Source organism: Odocoileus virginianus, chromosome 30 (assembly GCF_023699985.2).
Source record: "Odocoileus virginianus isolate 20LAN1187 ecotype Illinois chromosome 30, Ovbor_1.2, whole genome shotgun sequence".
Taxonomy (NCBI): Eukaryota; Metazoa; Chordata; class Mammalia; order Artiodactyla; family Cervidae; genus Odocoileus; species Odocoileus virginianus.
The window spans coordinates 32,563,622-32,587,708 of record NC_069703.1 but is presented as its reverse complement, the minus strand read 5'-3'; the positions used below and the strand labels follow the sequence as shown (position 1 = coordinate 32,587,708).

Sequence of the window (24,087 nt, the reverse complement as noted above, 5' to 3'; positions counted from 1 at the left end):
TTAGTTTTTCTTGAAAACTTGGAAGATACTGCATGACTTGTTTGAGATTCTAAGTGGTGGCGCTGGGCTCCAACTGAGTATCTGCTTCCGTATGGGGGATGGGCATTCACGCCAGTTCTCTGTAGACCTTATTCCCTGTTGTTTACACCTGGTCGTTTCTTCCCCCCCACATACGTTTCCTGCACAGTATTTTCATTCCTCCTGGGTCAGGAGAATGATCATGTTCAGGAAACTTTACTTTTTAAGTAGCTATTTTTTGAAATTGTAGTTTATATTTATAGCTTTTAATTGGCCAGAATATTTTATCAAATCAGGTAATTTAGTGCCGAACAAATCAACTTTCTATTTAATCAACTTTATACTTACTGACTAATCTCAGTTTCCCTGGTTTATGGTTTAGCTTTACATTTTCAAAAGATTCTTCAAGTTATATTGCTCATTAAACAACAAATATCATTGATTTTATAGGAGATGGTTTTAAGTAGAACTTTTGAATGAAATTTACTAGCTGGTTGAAGTTTTTACTCAGTCAAAACTTTAGAGGTTTTCTTTCTTTTTTCCCTTCATTTATTTTTTGTTTAGACCAAGCCCTGCAGCATGTGGGATCCTAGTTCCCCATCCAGGGATCTTAACCACTGAACTGCCAGGGAAGTCCTGAGATATTTATTTAGTTTATTTTCTTTTTATATTCTTTCTACTCTTGTAGAACAGCAATATAATTAATACCACTGTAACTGATATTTTAACCTTCATCCTGAATAATTTGGTTGTTTTTGTTTCTAATCTTTTTTAGGGAGTTGAAGAGAATTATACATGCATGAAGGTGCATAAAACATAAAAGTAGAGTTTAACAAATAATTTTAAAGCAAAAACTATCTCACCTCCCAAGTTTAAAAGAATAAAACATGATATGGCCTTTTCTGATGTCTAGTCCTTCTATTCCTGATATAGAAGCCTTAAAAAAATTTCCTGCTTTTGTTTACAGTGTTGCCCTTCAGTTATGTATTTCTGAATTAATATAGTCAAATTTTGTTTTGGAGTCATTTTTGGAATCATACTCTATATTCTGTGTTCTTTTTCACTTATTAACATTTATGAGAGTCATTCCAATTGTGAAATGTTGCTCTAGTTTTTAATTTGATTTCCATATAGGAAAATATTTCATTACTGATTCAGTCTCCAGCTACTGAATGTTCGTGTTATCCAGTATTGGGTAAAAAGAACAGTGCAGCTATGGATGATTTGTACGTGTATCTCTGTGCTCGCTTCCCTGTTGTCTCACAAATGCAGCCTGCAGAGAGCTGGGCTGTGTGGCCACGCGGCTGTGCCAGCTGCACTGTGACGTCACGTCACCCTCAGGAAACGGGGACAGAGACCACAGTGAGAGTAAACCGTAGGGCACACCTGCTTCCAAAGGTGCCAGCTAGTGCCCAGTTCTTCCCCAGAGAACTGGCACCAATCTATATTTCCATGAGCATATGAATGACAGTTCTGGATCTTCCATATTATTGCCAATGCAGAACTATAATATCCGTAAAAAAGTGAATATTTCTCAGCATATAATCTTTTAAATACAGTGCACATGCACACACAGACACATTGTCCCTCTCTCTGCATACCAAGAAATGATTGATTAATTTTGCTTAGATGAACTATTGTATAAAAGAGAAAAATTTCTTTAGCTCTGGAGGCAGTTAGTTAGTTATCATAACTAGTCATTTTATGCTTCTGCTCCCAGCCTTCACAGTTGAGATGGTACTAATAATAAATGATGAGAAAACTTGTTTTTTTCCTCACTACACGAGAACTTGCCACTATGTTCAAAGGACATAGGTTATAACAATATGATCTCAAAAAAGCCTTACCTGTGTTCTCTTCTAGGAGTTTTATGTCTTGTCTTGTATATAACTCTTAAAGCTGTTTTGAGTCTGTGTATAGCCTGAGGGTATGTTCTAACTTCATTGATTTGCATGCAGCTTTCCAACTTTTCAGCACCACTTGCTGAAGAGACTGTCTTTTCCCCATTGTATATTCTTGCCTCCTTGTTGAAGATTAATTGACCATAGGTGTGTGAGTTTATTTCTGAACTCTTTATTCTGTTCCATTGGTCCATGTGTCTTATTTGTGTGTGTTTGTATATGTGTGTGTGCGCCAATACCACACTGTTTTGATTATTGTGACTTGATAGTGTGGTGTGAAGTCTGAGAAAATTATGCTACCTGTTTTGTTCTTTTTACTCATGATTGCTTTGGGAATTCTAAGTGTTTTATGGTCCCCTGTAAATTTTAGAAGTCTTTGTTTTAGTTATGTGAAAAATGTCATGGGTAGTTTTGTAGAGATCACATAAACCCTATAGATTGCTTTGTGTAACATGGACATATAGTGGTATATTTTAATATTCATTTACTATTAATTTCAGGAAAGATTTGGTTTTTTGTTTTTTTGTTTTATTTGAGTTAAATACATGTATTACACAGTCCAGGGAATTCTCCAGGCCAGAATACTATAGTGGGTAGCTGTTCCCTTCTCCAGGGGATGTTTCCAATCCAGGGATTGATCCCAGGTCTTCTGCATTGCAGGTGGATTCTTTATCAACTGAGCCAGCAGGGAAGCCCCTAATCAGCAATTTTTAAAAAATTTTCCCACATTAGGATTTTTTTACCTAGGTAAATTTAATCTTTGTTTTATCATATTGAATTGGAGAATTGACCTGATATTTAATACAACTAACTTATTTCACTGAGAAAATTTTTATCATAGTGTTAAAAATATGTGTCTATTTTGATGCTTTGCTTTAGTAAAATATCAAAATATTTAAAGTATGTGAAATAAGAATATAAATTTATAAAGCCTTGTTAGTGAGAGATTTGCATGTAAAAACTCTTCATTCTGGTTATTAATTTTTCCTAAAGTAGACATGTAGATAGCACTTTGGTTTTTATCCTTTGAAAAATTGCCCTGATGAGATTTATAAAGCTATAACAGTTCATGGTAAACCTCATGCCCTTATAAATGTAATTTAGACTTGAAATTGTAAACGAAGTTTTCAAGAAAATCATAAAGCTACTTGAAAAGGAGGAAGAAGGACTTCCCTGGATGTCCACTGGTTAAGACTTCATGCTTCCAGTGGTAGAGGGTGTAGGTTCGATCCCTGTTCTGGGAACTAAGATCCCACATGTCACATGGCCAAAAAAAAAAGCAGTGAAGAAATGAAATACAGTTAATTTCGATTTTAAACTTTGGTCCCTTTTTACCATATTTGTGTCTCTTCTTAATCTATAAGCTTTTGAGTGTACTAGTTCTCCATGAGTCCATTTTATTTTAACTTTGGGAATGGGTAGCTGAACCTCTAGGTATTCATGTCTGTTTTAGATAGACATAACCTGCCAATATAACCTGCCAGATGTAACCCGGTGAGAATACACAGAAGAACTATACCAAAAAGATGTTAATGATGCAGATAACCATGATGGTGTGATCACTCACTTAGAGCCAGACATCCTGGAGTCTGAAGTCAAGTAGGTCTTAGGAAGCATCACTACGAACAGAGCAAGTGGAGGTGTTGGAATTTCAGCTCAGCTATTTCAAGTCCTAAATGATGATGCTCTGAAAGTGCTGCACTCGGCATGCCAGCAAATTTGGAAAACTCAGCAGTGCCCACAGGACTGGAAAAGGTGTTTTCATTCCAATTCCAAAGAAAGACAATGCCAACGAATGCTCAAACTACCGCACAATTGCACTCATCTCACATGCTTGCAAAGTAATGCTCAAAATTCTCCAAGCAAGTCTTCAGCAGTATGTGAACCAAGAACTTCCAGATGTTCAAGCTGGATTTAGAAAAGACAGAGGAACCAGAGGTCAAATTGCCAACATTTGTTGGATCATTGAAAAAGCAAGAGAGTTCAAGAAAAATATCTACTTCTGCTTTATTGACTAAGCCTTTGACTGTGTGGGTCACAACAAACTGTGGAAAATTCTCAAAGAGATAGGAATACCAGACCACCTTACCTGCCTCCTGAGAAATCTGTATGTAGGTCAAGAAGCAACAGTTAGAACCAGACATGGAAGAACAGACTGTTCCAAATTGGGAAAGGAGTACATCAAGGCTACATATTGTCACCCTGCTTATTTAACTTGTACACAGAGTACATCATCGGAAATGCCCAACTGGTTGAAGCACAAGCTGGAATCAGGATTGCCAGGAGAAATATCAATAACCTTAGATATGCAGGTGACACCACCCTTATGGCAGAAAGCGAAGGGTAACTTGAAGAGCCTGAGCCTCTTGATTAAAGTGAAAGAGGAGAGTATGAAAAAGCTGGCTGAAAACATTCTAAAAGCAAAGATCGGCATCTGGTCCCATCACTTCATGGCAAACAGATGGGGAAACAATGTGAGACTTTATTGTTTTGGGCTCCAAAATCACTGCAGATAGTGACTACAGCCATGAAATTAAAAGACACTTATTACTGCTTGGAAGAAAAGCTGTGACCAACCTAGACAGCGTATTCAAAAGCAGGGATATTACTTTGCTGAGAATGGTCTGTCAACTCAAAGCTATGGTTTTTCCAGAAGTCCTGTTTGGATGTGAGAGTTGGACTATAAAGAAAGCTGAGCACCAAAGAATTGATGCTTTTGAACTGTGGTGTTGGAGAAGACTCTTGAGAATCTGTTGGACTGCGAGGAGATCCAACCAGTCCATCCTAAAAGGAAATAATTTCTGAATATTCCTTGGAAGGACTGATGCTGAACCTGAAGCTCCAATCCTTTGGCCACCTGATGTGAAGAGCTGACTCATTGGAAAAGACCCTGATGTTGGGAAAGATTGAAGGCAGGAGGAGAAGGGGATGACAGAGGATGAGATAGTTGGATGGTATCAGTGAGTTGATCGACATGATGTTGAGCAAGCTCTGGGAGTTGGTGATGGACAAGGAAGCCTGGCGTGGTGCAGTCCATGGGGTTCACAAAGAGTCAGATGCTACTGAGCAACTGTACTGAACTGAATCTGACAATGCAGGAGACATAAGAGATACGGGTTCAGTCCCTGGTTCGGAAAGATCCCCTGGAGGAGAGCATGGCAGCCCACTCCAGTATTCTTGCCTGGAGAATTCCATGGACAGAGGACGCTGGTGGGCTGTAGACAGAGTTGCAAAGAGTCAGACATGACTGAAGTGACTTAGTGTGCCTGCATGCAAAGGATTTTAGGCTTAAATTACCAAGAGTAGACTTTCTTCAGAGCTTCTGACTGACTGAGTGAATTCTAGGAAAACTTAATGTCATTTAGAGACCACTTTCATTTCTCTCTGGGTAGAGTTTTTAACTCTGTGGTAGATTCAGGGGATCTAAGAACTGGGTTAAAATATCTTACTAAATGTTATCATTTCTTTGAATTATGAATGTGGGCAGCAACTGTCATTAGTTACTATTTTCAATACAGTAATACAGAATGTATATTATATCACAATTTTGTCTTAATGAATTAATACCCATATTTCAACATAATTGGTTTTTGTAATCTATTTATGCATTTAAAAATATGAGTATAGGAAGAAGTTTGTTTCTATTAGATTGCAAGGGATTCATGGCTCCACTCAACCTAAGGAGAATGAATTGTTTTATATTAGATAACCTCTCCACCAGTCCCTCCCATCAGGAAGCTCACTGTAGCCTCTTCACCTCCTACATCAGAGGGTAGACAGAAGAAGCCAGAAGAACCACAGCTCCACAGAGACTTAAGCAAAAGCCACATTACAGAAAGTTCATCAGCATGAAAAAGCAGGAAGTTATGTCTCAGATGGATAGATGGGGCTTACCAGGTGGTATTAGTGGTAAGGAACACGCCTGCCAATGCTGCAGACATACGGAATGAGGGTTTGATCCCTTGGTTGGGAAGATGTCTGGAGAAGGAAATGGCAACCACTCCAGCATTCTTGCTAGAGAATCCCATGGACAGAGAAGCCTGGCGGGCTATAGTCCATAGGGTTGCAAAGAGTCAGACACAACTGAAGTGACTTAACAAACACAACTGCAGAATTGCCCCTTATTCATGGAGGTTAGCCAAATCGTCAGTGCTATTGTGGGTTAGACTGATAGAGTTGGGTAAGAATGATTGTTAGATGCTAGAAAGGGGCCAGAGTAAAGTGGTTTCATACCTCTCAAAGGCTGATGGGTGGTTTATTACCAATAAAAAGTGGGGGAGACATAATTTTTATTTACATAAAAGCATATGCTATTTTTTTGATTGTTCAGGTTTGTGACTGTTGAACTATATGAGAATATAAAAATAGGAAAAAAACACTTGCATGCTTTCTATTAAGATCTTTGTGTATCTTTCTTATAAAGCTTTTTTAATATGTATACATACTTGTGAGTATGTATATATATATTTATATATGCACACATATTTACACTTAAATACACATATAGAAATATGTATATGTATATTTAGGTGTGCTTTTTTAGAAACAAAAATGCGATTATGCTCTATAAGTAACTTTTGAATCAGGTTTATTGAGGTATAATTTATTTAAGGTAAAATTCACCTTATTACAGTTCTATGTATACTTCCATTGGTTTTTACAGGTACAAAGAGATATGTAATCTGCATACAGTAATGATCTTGAAGCAAGTTATGTCACTCCCTAGAATCTCCTTGTGCCCTTTTTGTAGTTACTGTTTGCTTTTGTAATCATTTCTTGTTATTTCCTTTTTGTTCCTTTTACAAAATATCAAATAAATGGCATCCTATAGGATGTTGTTTCTAGTCTGGCTTTTTTGTTTATATTTTTCCTTTAAAATTTTTAGTTTTTAGTATGCTTTGAGAAGCTTTTATCAAGTGGATAAAAATATTCATTTTTTTATACTAATTTCATTTTTTCAACTTTGAAATTTTAAGCTTTTAGTTTTATATTTATTTTAATTTGTGAGATAGAGAATTTAATATATTAAAAGTAAGCTACTTTTGCAATATTTATTAGTACTGAGTTGCTAATACTCTTACTAAATACCGATTTCTTCACAGGTAACACAAGTAGCAAGACAGCCGGGACCCCCGACCCCTTCCCCTTACTCAGCACATGAGATAAACAAGGGGCATCCAAATCTTGCGGCCACGCCCCCGGGACATGCATCGTCCCCTGGACTCTCTCAAGTAAGGAAAACCTTTTTTTCCTAAAATAAATTTCCTTGTAAAAGCCGAATTTTTCTAAAGCAAACTTTTAAACAAACATACAATATTATTTGAAGACAGATTTCAGTTTTGTCTTATTTCTGTTTTGTGTTACTACATTTTTTAGACATACCTCCCATTATGGTGGCTAGTAACAGTTTTACGCATTTCGTTTCTGGAGTCATTCAGAATAAACTGCCAGTGATATTTAGGTTTTGTTTGTTTGATTGTTTTGGAAATTAGAGTATAATTCTCACGTTCTTCACAAATCCCATGAAAAGCGTGTGTTTGCATTTCAGTGAGTAATCTGATAGTCTTGCTTCTTCTCACTTTCTGGTGGATTGTTGACGGTTAGTTTCTACTTTTCTAAAAGATATGATGTCTTTTCCTCTTAGTAAGTTTTGTTGGTGTGATTTTGTAAATAGATTATTAAAATTGTTAGGCTTAAAATTTTGTTGAAGTGTTCAGGGGTAGTGAACTCCTTAGTTTATTTCCAGTTACCAGGCACAGGAGACACCGTTATACTGTTTTAAGGTGGCCCTGTGGGTTCCCTGTATATTAAGCCCTTTCCCAAGAGCTCTTTCAGCTTGCACCAACTCACCATTATATGCTCATTTGATCTTCCTTGTGGTTAACAGTGGTATAGAGTTAGGATGTCTCTTATCGTAATGTAGACATAGTTAGGCCAGTAACTTTGAATCATGCTATTTGAGATTATCAATATTTATACCTAATAACCATTCTTTTTAATAATAAAAATTAATTTTGTAACTTGTTTCCAATTTGGGCCTTTATCTTTTATGCCTTTGAAGAGCTTGAATAATAAGAGGAAGAATTACTAATAGCAGTGCTAATGGCTGGCGATTATAAGGTAAAGGTTGATGAATGATAGTTTAAACTATAGAGTGTTTGGCGAAGGAATGTACCAATATGCCCAACCATAATTGAAATAGCACCATTCATGCTCAGATGGTAAAGAATCTGCTTGTAGTGCAGGAGACCTGGGTTCAATCCCTGGGTTGGAAAGATCCCTTGGAGAAAGGCAGTGGCTATCTACTCCAGTATTCTTGCCTGAAGAGTTTCATGGAGAGAGGAGCCTGGCGGGCTGCAGTCCATGGGGTCTCAGAGAGGCACGACAGAGCAACTAACACAACTGCTGCTACTACTGCTATACTTAAACTCAGTCCAAATAATTCCTGTTTAAAATTGAGCTTTAAAAGTAAAGCATGTCAAAGTGAATTCTAAATCGTTTAAGATGTTTCCAATGTCGGTTTCATAGTATGGAAGAGAGCCACCCAAGCTATTGATACGGTGTGTTGGTATGTGTCTCAGTTCAGTTCAGTTCACTCTCTCAGTCGTGTCCAGCTCTTTGTGACCCCATGAACCGCAGCATGCCAGGCCTCCCTGTCCATCACCAACTCCCAGAGTCTGCCCAAACCCATGTCCATTGAGTTGGTGATGCCATCCAACCATCTCATCCTCTGTCGTCCCCTTCTCCTCATGCCCTCAGTCTTTCCCAGCGTCAAGGTCTTTTCAAATGAGTCATCTCTCTGCATCAAGTGGCCAAAGTACTGGAGTTTCAGCTTCAACATCAGTCCGTCCAATGAACACCCAGGAATGTGTCTCAGGAGAAAAGAAACACTGTGTAGTAGTTTGAGTAGGGAAAGTTTGTATATAGGGTTTATTAAGTATAATAGGGGATTGGAGTAATGAGAGAAAACCTTAAAGGATGCAAAAACAACAAATGTATAGAGTAGCTGCTTTTCCTGGGGCTAGGTTAGAGTTCCCCTGAAGATTCTTCTTCACCCCATTACCAGAGAGCGCATGGCTATGGTATACCTAATAGTAGAGAATACATGGTGTCAGTAATGGCTTACCAGTGGAACATGCTGGAAATCCATCTTACAGAATGTTGAGGAAAGCTGACGTCTCTAGCACCAGTTCCTTTAGCAAAGAGCTTCTGTGGAACACGATGACTCGAGGCTCTGTAAGCAGCTCTGCTTGCCACGGACACTTCAGATGGCCTGAACCTGGAGCCTCGGTCCCATGTGATAGAGGAGCTGGCATTGCAGCCTGAACTTTCTGCAGAGGCTCCTTGTTTCTTTTCCTAAATCAAAGTTGGAAACCTCCCAGATCACTCTGAAGGTCCTTTGAGGTGTCTCACACCCAAGTGTAATGTATGTTCTCTCCAAAATCTAAAAAAAAAAAAGGCCTTTGTAACCGTGTGCCTCTCTTTCTTTCATGCTAGCACTAGGTAGGACACCGCTCACCACCCCCACCTTGGGCTGAGATTGGCTTGATGTGGTTCTCTGAAGGGTAGAGAAATTGTTGTGGTACTGCATCAGTGGAACTAGAAATCAGCTCTCTGGAATGTGCCAGAATTCTGCCTTCTGAGTTACTGAGGGGAAACCCCACACAGGGCAGTTTCTTAGTGGAGGCACTCTGCTGCAGGGCAGCCTGAGAGGGTACCTGGGCTAGCCGTCAGCCGCTGGGCACTGCTGGCTGCTGTGCCCTGGGAAGAGTGGGAGGCAGAACCTTTCCCTCTTGCAGTATCTTTACAGTGTCCTTTACTGAGAAACCTTTACACTGTGCCAGACCCATTTTCACTGAACTGGCAAATAGGTTGACTTTTGAGCTGAAAGGCAAGCGGTCAGTAGCTGGCATGTAAGGGGAACAGCTTAGTTTTCCATTTCAAATTCTTCCTGTTCCCAGTTGTGACTTGACCTCAGCAGTTTGCCCAAAGCGCTGAAGTGTTCTGAAAGAGGGTGGCTTGCAGATGCATAGTTTGCATTTAAGGAAGGATGATCTAGCAGTGGTCTCAGTTGTCGAGCCCACCAATACCTTTTTGTATGCCATTCTGTTAGTTGCTTTTAGAAGTCAGAGTGCGTAAACCCCAAGAAAGGTCACCAGATGTTACCTTGCTTTTCTTTTGTGGTCTTTTTTGTTATCATCATTCTTCCTGATTTGATGAATGACCCCAGTACATCACATCTCATTCACTACCCGCTTTTATACCCACCTTTCAGACAGGGGAGGTGGCCTTATAATGAATTTATTTGTCTCCTAACAATGTCTTAATGTCTGTTGATAGAGTTGAGGAAATCTTTCTAAATTGACATACCTGGAAAATTGGGGTGTTTTGTGGGAAACAATCTCCGTAGGCTTTAATAGTTAACATGTTTGTAGATCATGATGGAAAGTAGAGTCTTCAAAATAGTGGGAAAAATTTTTCAGGCTGAGTCAAATAGATTCCAGGTTCTGGGACTTGATCTGTCAGTTTCTGGTTATATGATGTTGGGTAAATTTTTCAGTATCTCTAGAACTTGGTTTCTTCATTGCTATATAGGGTAGAATTAGAATTCTGCTGCTCTTCGAGAGAGTTTTCACCAAGATTATATAAAATCTTGCCTCAGAAGAGGACACATGTATGCTTTCAATAAGTGACACGTGGTATTTTTGTGCATCTCCAACTTGATTCTTTTCAGGATGTGTGGGTGTGTGTGTGTACGTGTGTGTGCGCGTGTGTCTTAACTCACCTAATCTGGCTACCATTCTGGTATTAGTGTGAAATTTAGAAGCTCCCTCTAGGAGTTTGAGATGTCTTTCCAGGTCTTTGCTTATTCCTTCCAGGGTAAAAAGTACAAGCCAGGCTTGGTCATTTTCTGTTGGAAATAGTGTGGTTTATTCTTATACACAGAACTATTAATGTTTGATTTCAAATCAACTGCAGAAAAGATGAAAGAAGCTTCTTTAACCACATGCGCTATTAGAAGTGACAATCTCCTGTTCTTCTGTGAATCAGATCTTTTTGTCCCAGGTAGCAACCTGTGTCTGTGACTCAATGTTTGGCCTGAAATCAGTTGATCATGGTTTGAGTGAAAGCAGCTAAGCTGAAGAAAAATGAATTTCATACCTTTGAAACATGAAAGAAGGACATGGTAGAAAATTGCTCCCTGTCTCTTCCTTCCATTGTTAGTGATGACATATTTAACCTGTTTCTTTTTCTTCAGGATAGGATTTTATACATGTGTGTGCAAGTACATACACTTGTGCATTTTTCAAGTTTTAAGACTTTATGTGCATTTTCCTTTGTTATGTGACTTCTAAATCTTTCTAGCCCTGTTCCCTCAGGAGATTTCATTTAATGAAAATCAGAAAATTTTGACTACTACAGATTATTATATAATTATTATTATATAATTATTAGAGATTGTTATATAATAATATATAATATATATTAGATAATATATCTAATTAGATATAGATACATAGATATAGAGATATCTATCGATATATGCATAATAGGTAGATATCTGTAGGGACTATAATATATATCTGATTAGATCTTCTGTCTAATATATCTATAATAATATATTAGAGATTTTATATAATTATTATATATATATATATAATTATTGACTATTAGAGAACTATTATAGTTTAGGAGAAATTGTCCAACTGTGGAAAATTATTAGACACAAAGTCTTTTTAGGTGTGGATTCTTTTCAATCACCTTGAAATGGCAGTACTTGAACAATCTCTAAACCGAGAATGTCCTTACTGTGGGAATAATGTTGGAATTTAACAGTATCTTCTGAGGCAGTTTTCAAAGTAAGTAAAGAAGTGCATTCTCCTGGGAGTCAAGAGCCCTGTCTTAGACAATTGTCCCAGCCTGACAATACTATTTCAGAGTTCAACTATTGGAAGTTCCTATTAATGCTTAGTTTTCCTCTTTGTAAATAGGAGGCTTATATTAAATGAGATCTGAATTCCCTTTAAGATCTCCATGCTTCTGGGAAACTACTTGAGAGTACCCAGTTCTTAATATGAAAAAATTTTGAATTCTATATTTTTGAATTAAAATTAGGCTAACTTTGTGTTCTTTTTCACTTTGTGTCTTTTAGAATAGGTCAGAAGTTTGATAGTTGAGCATCTTAAATTAGTTCGGGAAAACAAAAACGTTTCATACTTGTTACTTGATGGTTGGTACATATTTGTTTTAACTCGGTTAATTTTCACATAATGGAGCTAAATTACAAAGTCAGGAGCCCAAACTGGCACTGATTGTCAGGTTCAATGACTAGTCCTTTTCTTGGTGTCACTGTCTAAGTTCTTAAGCTGTGCTCACAGTAATCGCTGAGAAGACATGCTCAGAATAATGCAGAGAAGTGGAGTGGTACATGTTTCCTACCTCCTGTTCCTAGAAATTTCATTTGGTTCCTCTGTTTTTTGAGAGACCAACTTGATCATGCTGTATAGTGGGCTGAGATGGTGATGGTATGTGATCCACTGGTTAGATTCTTTATTGTCTCTGGAAATACTGAGCAAAGAACTTCTTCACTGAGGAGTAGTGATTGATCATGATACTTATTTTAACTTTACTATTTTCATTCATACTATTTTCATTATTATAAAACAATGTGATTAAATGACTTATGGTCCCTATAATCATTTTCCTTTATCCAAATTATAGACTTCCTTTTTCTTTCAGAAATCTAAGGAAAAATACTCAGTGTTACCTCATAGTCGTTGACTGACAGGTTGTTTCAGACTTTGCAAATTGCTTTTCCTTTTTTTTAAGCTAAACAGTAATTTTATGTATTGCAAACAAATTTTTATATTTTTTGTGATTTTTTTAAAAAATGTCTTTCATGAATATGACAAATTCTGAGTTTGATGACTCTGACAATCAACCTGGCTTAAAGCAGGATAAGTAGAGGAAGCCTTGAAAATCTTGTTCACATCTCATTGTTGAAATAGATGAATGTTGACTTTCTTTAAAAAAAGAAAGTGAAGCAAAATTTCTTGTTTTTTATACTTGCCTTCTCCCCCTTGGAGCATACTACAGCTGTCTAAAGCAGTCTTTGACATAATTGGTGTTTGGAAGCTGCATTTGTGGCAAAGGAAAATTTGATGTAGGCTCTAGAAACTGCAGTATAGACTGCATTTAGTTGACTCTGTTGCCGGAATCCTCTGTTTCTTTTGTTTGTTTTTTAGTTGATAATATATGTACTTAAAAATTTATGCTTTACTGAAAATTCACCAGCACATACTGTCATTAAATAGTTTAAAATTAATATGCCTTTGCAAGTGTCATTAGTATAAAAGTAAGTTATAAAGTCTTATAAATCTAATCTTTTATACCTGTGGTTTCATCTCAAATATGCTACATAATTGTGGTAAGCCCTTTTCCTCTTAATTGTTGAGATTTATGTTAATGTGGTCATATTTGATAAAGAATTTTATCTCTTTTGTCTTTTTTCTTCATTAACGAAAGTAGTTGCAACCATATTTATAAATTAGGACTTTACCAGATGTTTTCTAAATTTCATCTTTTACGCAATCTTAGTAGCTTACCATGCCTACGGGTTTGTTTGGGTATGCTTTTCTTTACGTTCCATGTAACTAGAGAAAAGACTAGAATCTGTATTTTGAAATATCTAAGTATAAAGAGTAAAAGTTTTAAAAGTGAGTTCTACATTAATTCAGCACTGTTTAGAAAATTGATGAATTTTGTAAGAACCAGTGAGGATGAATTGAGTGATTTTACAGGCATTCCTTTCATCGTCTTTGCTGTAGGCTCAGTTTTTTGTTGATGATGTTTATTTTCATACCAATTTTGTGAAGGGAAAAAGGTTTAGGATTTTATCTCTTTCACATTTAAGGAGTCATTTTCTCTGGACACATTCTGGGAGGTAGGTACTTCTTGATTTCTCTCACTGCCACTAAACTGTGTTAATAGGTAGTACAAAATCTCTTCGGGAATTTTCTTTGTAGATTTACTTCACTTACTTCCCTTAGTTTAAGAAGAGAAACTCACTTCTGTGCCACCAGTCTGTTTTTTTTACATAGCTGTGACATTATTTTTTAAGTTTTTTATGGTGTTGAAAATTGCAACTTCAGTTCACCTATGGAAATTAGCATGTACCACTAAATCGGGGAATAGCAAATAGAATAGTTTTAAAGAGAATCAGGAAATGGAGTATTCTGACTATTCAATTCAGAGTGCTTGTGATTTATTCTGCAAAAATTTATTTTCCATTTGTCTTGGTTAATTAGCTCACACTACTGAAACAAAATACCATAGACTTGGTGGCTTAAACAACAGACATTTCTCACATTTCTGGATGCCAGGAAGTCCAAGGTCAAGGTGCTGGCAGACTTTTGGGTCCTGATGGGAATCTCCTACTTGGATTGCAGAAGGCCACCTTGCCTCCTCACGTGGCGGAGAGAGGAGAAGAGCAAGCTCTCTGGTGTCTCTTACAAAGACCCTGCTCCCATCATGAGGGACCCCATGACCTCATCTAAATCTGATTGTCTCCTGCAGGCCACTTCTCCAGATACGTCACACTCCTAGGGGATTAGGGCTTCAATGTATGTATTTTTTTTGCAGGTAAGGGAGAAGGCACCGTCATTCATAGCACCATTTATGTAATTCAGAGAGCTGTGGGAGAAGCAGGCTGATAGGACTATTGGGAGAAAGGTCAGCAGAGGGGTAGGTACCATAGACATGTAGAATATTGTTCCAAGTTTAATCTGTCATGTAAGTATATATTCTTAACCAGATTAATTGGTGGGGGGGGGGGTTAATTTGCATGAAAGTGGGAGAAGGTTTCTCAGGTAAAGAGTCTGCCTGCCAAGCAGGAGACACAAGTTCCATCCCTGGGTTGGGAAGATCCCCTGGAATAAGGAATGGCAACCCACTTCAGTATTCTTGCCTGGAAAATCCAGTGGCCAGAAGAGCTTGGTGGGCTACAGTCCACATGGTCGCAAAGAGAAAGAGAAAGACATGCCTGAACAACTAACAGACTTTATTTATTTTCATCTGCAATCAATGAGAATGTTTACTTGAAATAATAAGAAAGCTAGGATCTTGGGAATTCCCTGGCAGTCCAGCAGGTTCACTGCACTTTCACTGCGTAGGGCTCGGGGTTCAGTCCCCAGTCAAGGACCCGAGAGTCCAAGAAACCTCACAGCTTGACCAAAAGAAAAAATATAGAATCTTTGTAGAACTGAGAGTCTTGGATAAACTAGCTGATTGATTCTCAAAGGGACACTGCAGTAGTCCGGAGATTAGTAACTGCAAGAAGCAGCTAACATTCTTAGAGCTGAGGGAATGAAAGAGGAGAAATGGTGGTGTTGTGAGAACCTAGGAGCTTAGAGGAAAAGTTCTTTAGGAAACTGTCGCTTAGACTTGTGAGAAGGACGTTTTACTGCACATTGTTCATCAGAAACTCAGTAGGTGAGAGGTGAGGCTAGTACTTTGATTATCAGGTGTGCATGCATGTTTGCTGCTGGATCTCTAAGTGGCTTTCAGAGACTCGCAATCTGAATGGAGCTGGTGTCAAGCCGTCCTGACAGGAGGTGAAAGCACCCTCCTACTTACAGCCTGGGTTAGAGGTGAAAGACAGTAGGTAAGTAAAGAGCACCGGTAATGGTCAAAGGATATACGTGTGTGCTCAGTCGTGTCTGACTCTTTACGACCCTGTGGACTACAGTCCGCCAGGCCTCCCCTGTCCATGGGATTTACTCGGCAAGATACTGGGGTGGTTTGCCATTTCCTCACTAGGCAAAGTCTTCCCAACCCAGAGATTGAACTCTCATCTCCTGTGTCTCAGTTGGCAGGTGGATCCTTCACCACTGTGCCACCTGGAAGGCCCAAGAGTAGTTATCTTAGTAATAACGAATAAGATGGGACCATAAATCCCATGAATTTAACAAAAAGTAAGAAAGGAGATATTACAAAGTAAATACAGGGCTTCCATGGTCACTCGGTTGTAAAGAATCCGCTTGCCAATGCAGGAAACATGGGTTCGATCCCTGATCCAGGAAGATCCCACATGCTGCGGAGCAGCTAAGCCCGTGCACACAGCTACTGAGCCTGTGCTCTAGAGCCTGCACTCTACTCTAGAGCCTGCACTCTACTCTAGAGCCTGCGCTCTAGAGCCCGGGAGGCGCAGCCGCTGCAGCCCGTGTGCCCCAGAGCCTGGGTTTGCGGCGAGAGAAGCCACTTCAGCGAGAAGCCCGCTAACCACAGGTAGAGCAGCCCCCGTTCACATAGCTGGAAAGAAGCCCATGCAGCCCTCAAAACCCAGTCCAGCCAAAGAATAAATACCAAAGTAAAAAGAAACAAAATAAGTGCTATAAAACATCATCTTTGCTAACTAATAATAATGACATTAAATTCCTCTATTAAATATGCACTCAATTTGTCAAAAACTGGAATCTAGGAATATGCATTTGAACATGACACAAAGATTAAAAACAAAAGCAGGAAACCATTTAAAGGAAAATGCTAATAAGAAAGCAGGTATAAGCAACCTTCAGGAGTCAACATACAGTTTAAAGCAAAAAGCTGTATGGGTGAGAAATAATTCCTACAATAAATAATTTCTAGAGAATGTAATATTATAAACTCTTAGATACTTAATAATTGGTTTAGAATATATATAAAGCAAATTTTAAAAATGGAAGTGGTCAAATTCAAATCAATGTGGGAGATTGACATCTCAGAAAAATGGACAGATCAGTTAGTAATCGTATAGGTTGGGGGTTGGCAGACTGTGGCCCAAGGGCCTACTCTGGACCCTTTCATGGTTTTGGTGAGTAAAGTCTCACCAGAACACACCCATACTAATTTGTTTGTGAATTCTGCCTTTGTGCTGCAGGTGCAGAGCTCAGTGTTGCCAGAGATGGGATGCCTTACAAAACCTAAAATATTTTCTATCCAGACCTCAACAGGGATAAATTTGCCAGCCCCTGATAAATTAGCGAACTTTAGAAAGACAAGATAATAAATATTTTGGAGTCAGATTATCTTTTGTTGCTGCTGCTGGTTTTTCTTCTTTTTCAGCCCTTTAAATAGGTTAAAAAACCTTTTCATAGGTAGCCCCACAAAAACAAATGCTAAGGGTCATTGTTTGCCAATCCCTGATACAGATAAATGACACAGATGGTAAACTTGTTTTTATATAAATGTGTATTAGCTCAAGAATGTGTGTGTATATAAATACATATTTTGATTATATGTATGAAAGAGAAATTTTGTATAGAACAAACCAGGATAAAAGTAATTGAGGATATCAGTGGTTTCAGTATCATAATTATCAAACCTTAAAAATATAGAGAGGATGCTTTACCGATTCAAGTTAGCTAAACTATTGAAAAGGCTATGGATAATTTGATCAAAATAATAAATTTATAAATATATAATTTAATTTACATTTTTCTCATTCTATTGAGACTGCTATTTTTCTGCAGCTTCTCATAGAGAACTTATAAAATTTAATGATATGCTAGGTTACAGAGAAATATGTTAAATTCCAATCGTATTTATATTATTTTCTAAATATACTTCTGTAGAATTTAGAGCTTAACAACAAAAGAAAGACAAAATCTAAATTATGTTTAAACTGAAACTTTACAGACCATAGTTGCTGTTTGTAAAAAACCTTATCAGAATTATAACTTATTTTAGTTAGAATATAATTTAATTAGATTAGGGGTTGGCTAGCATTATTTATTTAGAACATAATTTTGTATCTTTCATAATCTTAAGCATAATGTAGGAGAAAAAATTAAAATTTGTTTATTTGGAAATCTTAAAAAGCTTTTGACTTGATAAAATCAAAATATAAACATTATCTTTAGAAATGAATGAAAAATAGCACTTTGTATCAGAATTTGTGTGATGTACATAAAGTGTTACTTAAAACATGTAGCCTTAAGGGCATATATTAGAAGATAAGAAAAGTTGATTAAAAAATTCAGTGATTTGAATGGAAAAGTATATTGATGAAAAATTAATCAGTCAATCTAAGAAAGATACAGAAAAATTTATTTGAGCTAAATTTCAGGATTATAACCCAGGAATAGCATCTAAGAAGGCTCTGAGAATGGTTCCACCCATGGAGTCAAGTGAAAATGAAAGTGAAAGTGAAAGTGTTAGTCACTCAGTCGTGTCCGACTCTTTGTGACCCCGTGGACTGTAGCCCACCAGGCTCCTCTGTCCATGGAATTCTCCAGGCAAGAGTCCTGGAGTGGGCTGCCATTCCCTTCTCCAGGGGATCTTCCCCACCCAGGGATTGAACCTTGGTCTCCCACATTGCAGGCAGACTCTTTACCACTTGAGCCACCAGGCCACCAGAAAGTCAAGGCACAGTTATATATGTTTTTTAAGACAGGGCTGTATATCACATGACTTTTCACTGACAGTTTAAATAATCCACATCATCATTGACCCCTTACAAAATCAACAGGGAATGCTGTCTCTTAAGGAGTTGTCTTGTTGATGCTAAGAGAATGTTGCTCTTTATGGCTGAGCTGGTATTACTGCTGATGGCGGAGGTTTGGTGATGGATGGGGGAGGTATACAATGCACAGAGAGAGGGAGAGGAGGCCATGGGGCAGAGAAGATTTTCTGTTTAAATTTCTCCTGTCTTGCCATAAAAAAAATGACTTTATTTCACAACTGTTATGTTGTAATTTAAGGATTGTAGGTTTTATTTTCATACGTAGTTTATGTCTTCTATTGTTGATTGTAAACAGTAGCTATAAATTGCCACACTGCCTTATCTGTTTTCATACCAGGAGTCAAGAATTTTGTATATAGTAATTGTCCTTTGAATGGCCAACTCATGTCTACTGTCATTCAGAATATGCTCTTTTTGATGATAGCAAACTTGATTATTGTGTCAGAAAGAAAATTCATGAGTATGTGTGTGTAAGACATTTACATGCTGTTAGTGATTAGTGATGCTGACCATCTTTTCATGTACTTATTGACCATTTGTTTGTATTCTGTGGAGAAAATGTCCGAATCCTCTGCCCATTTTTTAACTGGAGTTTTACGTGGGGAAGTCGTGTTGGATCTCAGCTCCTTATCAGTGATTTGCACTGTTTTTTCTCATTAGATGCCTTTTCACTCTGTTGTTAGTGACCTTTGCACAAAAGTTTCTAAATTTGAGGAAGTCTGATTTACTTGTTTATTTCTCTTGTTGTCTGTGTCTTTGATGACATATCCAAAAAACCATCACCAAGTCAGCAGTTACTTCTTTACAGTAAATGCAGTGTAGGCTAACTATTCCTTTTCTTTATAACTTTAAAATTTTACACATGGAGATTTTTCTCCTTTTAGAAAACAGTAGCAAGTCTAGAGAAAAATGTATTGAGTTATCACAAGGACAGGCATATTGGAAAGAACAATGGAAATCGTTATTAGTCTGTGACCAACAGCTGCCACTAGAAGCCCGGCAGGAGTGAGAGGAAGCACTGGGAAGTCCAGCTGCCCTGTTAAAAAAGACGCTGAGAAATTCCAGGGGCTGTTAAGGGTTCAAAGAGTTTATCAGGGTTCACTTTGGGAGTTAGAGAAGTTGAATACAGAAGTGATGACTCAGAAGCCAGCTGGCTTATTTACATAACCATTTGGCAACAGTTAAGAAGGGAGGGAAGTAGCAAAGGGACTGGAGGCTGGCCAACAGGCAAAGAAAATAAGTATCAAGGACCTGGAAGACATTATTCTACCATCTCCTCTTTGATTTTGAGCGACTGTTAACTTTAGCAGCAATGAAGTTAAAAAGTATGAAACCAAAGGAGGAAAAACGCTGTTGAAGTGCATATTAGAAAAGGGTGTTACAAAACTTTGTACACCTTATAGAGAAGGTGAAAGTTATCAAAAAGCTGGATGCATACAAAGGGCATCCGTCATTAAGCCTTTGTGTTTGGCTTAGTTTGAGTTGCTCTGGAAGACCTTAAAGAATATAGGTTTCTTGAAGAATGACCATCCGAAGAAGGTCTTTGAAAGAGACAGTCTCATACTAGAAGCTATTCCTGTAACACACTCTAAAAGTAGATGTAGTGCGGTAGGAATCAGATGGACAGATTCTCCTGAAAAATCGCAACTCTTGTAGATAAGGGACAGTGAGTGTAGGAGGACCTTGTCTGCTGGAAAGATTTAGAAATAATTTTAACCAAAAGCTGTTCCTTCCTAATGTAACTTGAATTATAACTGTGTAAACTAGTATTTGTTGTATATTCCTCTTATCAGATTATGTATTTAAGGATAGTGTCTTAATGATAGATTACCTTACAGGTTAGAGCATTTCTTAGTTACTCCACTATTTTTATTTTATCTTTTCAATAAGCCTATGGATAGATATGATTATCTCTGTTTTGAAGATTGGGGATGTTGCATAGTCTGATTTAGGGTCCTTCCTGGTGGTGCGTGTATCTCTCACCCAAGATGGATTACGGTGAGAGGGACTCTGGGAGGTTGGTCATCTCCTCCCTCTTTTAAACCCTTGGTGAATCCTCCCAGTGAGTTTTCAGTGGCAGCACCATATTCCTTGTCAGCACCCCCTGTTGTGAGGCAGCTCAGGCAAGTGGGCCTGGCCAAGGTGGGTGGTTTCTGTGCAGCAGTTCCCGAACAGCTCTGTTTGTAAAGAGTTGAGTCTACATCTCCAGGTCCCAGCTCTTGACATTATTCCTAGTTCAGTTCAGTTGCCCAGTCATGTCTGACTCTTTGTGACCCCATGGACTGCAGCACACCAGGCCTCCCTGCCATCACCAACTCCTGGAGCTTACTGAAACTCATGTCCATTGAGTCGGTGATGCCATCCAACCATCTCATCCTCTGTCGTCCCCTTCTCCTCTCACTTTCAATCTTTCCCAGCATCAGGGTCTTTTCAGATGAGTCAGTTCTTCGCATCAGGTGTCCAAAGTGTTGGAGTTTCAGCTTCAGCATCAGTCCTTCCAGTGAATATTCAGGACTGATTTCCTTTAGGATGGACTTGTTGGATCTCCTTGCAGCCCAAGGGACTCTCAAGCGTCTTCTTCAACACCACAGTTGAAAAGCATCAATTCTTCAGTGCTCAGCTTTCTTTATAGTCCAGCTCTCACATCCATTATTCCTAGCTTTCTCATAATTCATCGTAGTACTCAGGTTTGTTTTATGCATACTAGGCTTTCATGAATAGTTTTGGGACTACAACCACCACTTATAACATTGTTTTTATGAAACAGTATGATGTGATTAAAAAAAAACAACATTTGTTTTTTGAAACAACTTTTGTCATCGTTGTTAATTATGGAAGTAGAGGAGGAGCTAAGATGGTGGAGGAATAGGACGGGGAGACCACTTTCTCCCCTACAAATTCATTGAAAGAACGTTTCGAACTTTGGAAGCAGAGAACCATCAGTGCACAAGTTATGGAATACTTTTGGTATCTGGGAATTCAGTCATCAGGCACTGAATTCTCCTTAGGCAGATCAGTACATTTAGCCCAATAGCCTTGGGGAAACTGGGACTGGGATTGGGCAGAGAATGGTTTTTATTATGCCATGTAGGGAAGAGCTAAGGTTTGAATAGTATAGTTATTGTTGTGGGAACACAGTGTGTGTGAGATCAAGGTGTATTGTGAAAGCCATCCTGTTATATGAGCCCATCTGTGTTTTATGAGAAGCAAAAAAATCATAGAATTTAAATGTTAAAGTAAGTGTAAAGAATATAGAAGTGGTGGTAAACTTAGTGCAGTGTTTTTCTGCTACATATAATGTCACTGCTTAGAAATAAAAGAGTGGTTCTCAATCCTTGCTGCCTCTAGAATCTTCTGATTCCTGAGAACCATTCCCCAGAGATTCTCTTAATTGCTTGGGATGAGGCCCAAGTGATTCTAATGTTGAGAACAGAGCTGTGGAACAGGGAATACCCACACACTTCCTAGGTCTTCTTTGCTGGAAGTGCTTTTCAGTGAAAAGAACAGAAAGCATCCTCATATTTTAGACCACATACAAACATAATGAATTTCTCACCTTAGGGACCGTGACTTTGGTGATTGAGAAGTTATTTCTTTCTAATATCTACAGGAGACTGTTAACTTTTTATAGACAATATATTTTGCATTACAGTCTGTACTGAAATAGTTTTTACCGCATTGATAATATATACCATTTAATTTTTATGATAAAATCAAGTTCTGTCTGAGAGGTATAATTCAGCAGTCCCCAACCTTTTTGGTACCAGGGACCAGTTTCATGGAAGACAATTTTTTCATGAACTGGTATTGGGGTGGGGGAAGTTTTCTCAATGATTCAAGCACTTTACACTTATTGTGCATATTGCACTCTGTATTTCGATTAATATTACATTAGTTCCAGCTCAGATTATCAGACGTTATAGATCTTGGCGGTTGGGGGTCCCTGGAATAGTTGACCCTTCTGATACAAGCAGAGTAAGAGCAGGTTGTTTTGGCTTCAACATATCAAATCTTTGTGGATTTAAAGCTGCAATACAGTGTTATTCAAATTTTTTAAAACAGTAAGGCTTTTATTTCCCCATATACAATGCCTGAATGTAAGGAATGGAATGCCTCTTTTGGGATGGAAATGGCTCTAAATAAAATTTTCTAAAAGTGTAATTTAGTGGCTGTTTGCAGTGGTTTATTTGGGTAAACAGAAGGGCTTTTTTCTCACTAGTACTGTTGACTGTTTTGTGTCATTCAGTAGAGATTTATTTTACAGGTACAGCTTAGCTAAAAAAGAGCCAAGTATTCTGTTACATGCTTTGAGAGCTTGTTCTGAGGAAGGCTTATATTGAGGAAGGGTCTGTGAATCTTTTCTCAATAGTACTGTTATCATGAGTTAAGATTGAATTCTGAAGCCAGAAAGTCTTTTATGGATATTTTGGCAGGGATTTAGATTTTTAAAAACCAGTTCAGTACCATATTGATACAGGATTTAGTACCTTTTCTGAGCAGGTGATCTCATTTTCTAGTCTGTATATTATCAGAATATAATCCACAAATAAGCTTTTATATAGAATCATGGTGGTTAGGTACAAAGAAATACTGTATCTCTGGTATTTAAAGTAATATGAGATGTTAAGGTTCAGTTTTGTATTAAATGTTTCATTTTACAGAGTATGATAATAAATCAGTTTACTTGTCAAAATTGTCTCATTTTAAAATTATATTTATTGTAAATATTTCTAGAGTTGGATTGAAGAAAGAGTGGCCTGACAAGTACAGCTGTGTTGAAATGGGTGATGAGTGACATTTAAGTGCACTCCAGAGTGTGTGGAGTAATGCTCATTAAGTATCTATTTTTGAGGTAACAAAGACTAAGAGTAATTGGATGGTCCTAATGCAGAATAAAACACATATTATGACTTAATGAATGGTTGAGTTGCCTAAAACATTCATTTAAAAAAGTCCAAAAGTCACAATTAAGTAAAAGCAGTATTTTTGTTAGATAACATTTAAAATACAGGCTTTTTAATTTTCTATCAGCCAAATTTCTGGTGCTACAAAGAACTTCCATTCAGAAATATATAATCTCTCTCGGAGTACGTCTTGAAGAGGCCTTGAGCACAGCCCAACAATTGAACTGTGATAAGGCACGGAAAAGGTTTCCTAGGGCTCTAACTTAAAACAGAGATTGGCTACATAGTGTTCTCTTTTTTTATTGTGTGGTAAAGAATTTCTCCCCCACATCGAAAATATCAACTATGAAAAAGAATTATTGGTTTGCTACATATGCATTCTAAGTCTCTTCAGTTGTGTCCGACTCTTTGTGACCCCATGGACTGCAGCCAGTCAGGCTTCTCTGTCCCCCAGGCAAGAATACTGCAGTGGGTTTTGCTGCAGTATAAAGGTTGCCTTTTAGAGAGTGAAGTTTTTTTTTTTTTTTTTAAAGAGAGACTTGACTGTGAATCCCAGTTCTACCAGATATTAATTATGTGATCTTGGATATGTTAAACCTCCCTCCAAGTGGAATTTTGGCATCTGTTGAGTGGATATATAACAATACCTACATCACAGAATGGTGTGAGGGATTAAGTCAAATAACAGATGCAAAGGCCCTGGCAAGTAAATGCTGGATGCTTAATAAATGTCCATTTTCTGTATTACAATAGCTTTGAAATA

At 37.9% G+C, this 24,087-nt stretch overlaps 1 protein-coding gene across 24 annotated transcripts in view; it reads left to right on the top strand.

Annotated features, from left to right (window-relative positions):
- The window catches only part of EIF4G3 (eukaryotic translation initiation factor 4 gamma 3), a 348,977-nt gene that overhangs the window by 123,175 nt on the left and 201,715 nt on the right, over nt 1-24,087 (top strand). For 22 of the 24 annotated variants that reach the window (XM_070458866.1, XM_070458863.1, XM_070458861.1 and 19 more), the window contains one exon: nt 7,022-7,150. The exons of 1 other annotated variant lie outside the window; for it this stretch is intronic. The gene's annotated coding sequence lies outside the window, so the exon portion shown is untranslated. Of the gene's footprint in view, nt 1-7,021; nt 7,151-14,561; nt 14,664-24,087 lie in introns of those variants that run through there. One more of the 24 variants, XM_070458860.1, reaches the window with a different exon arrangement.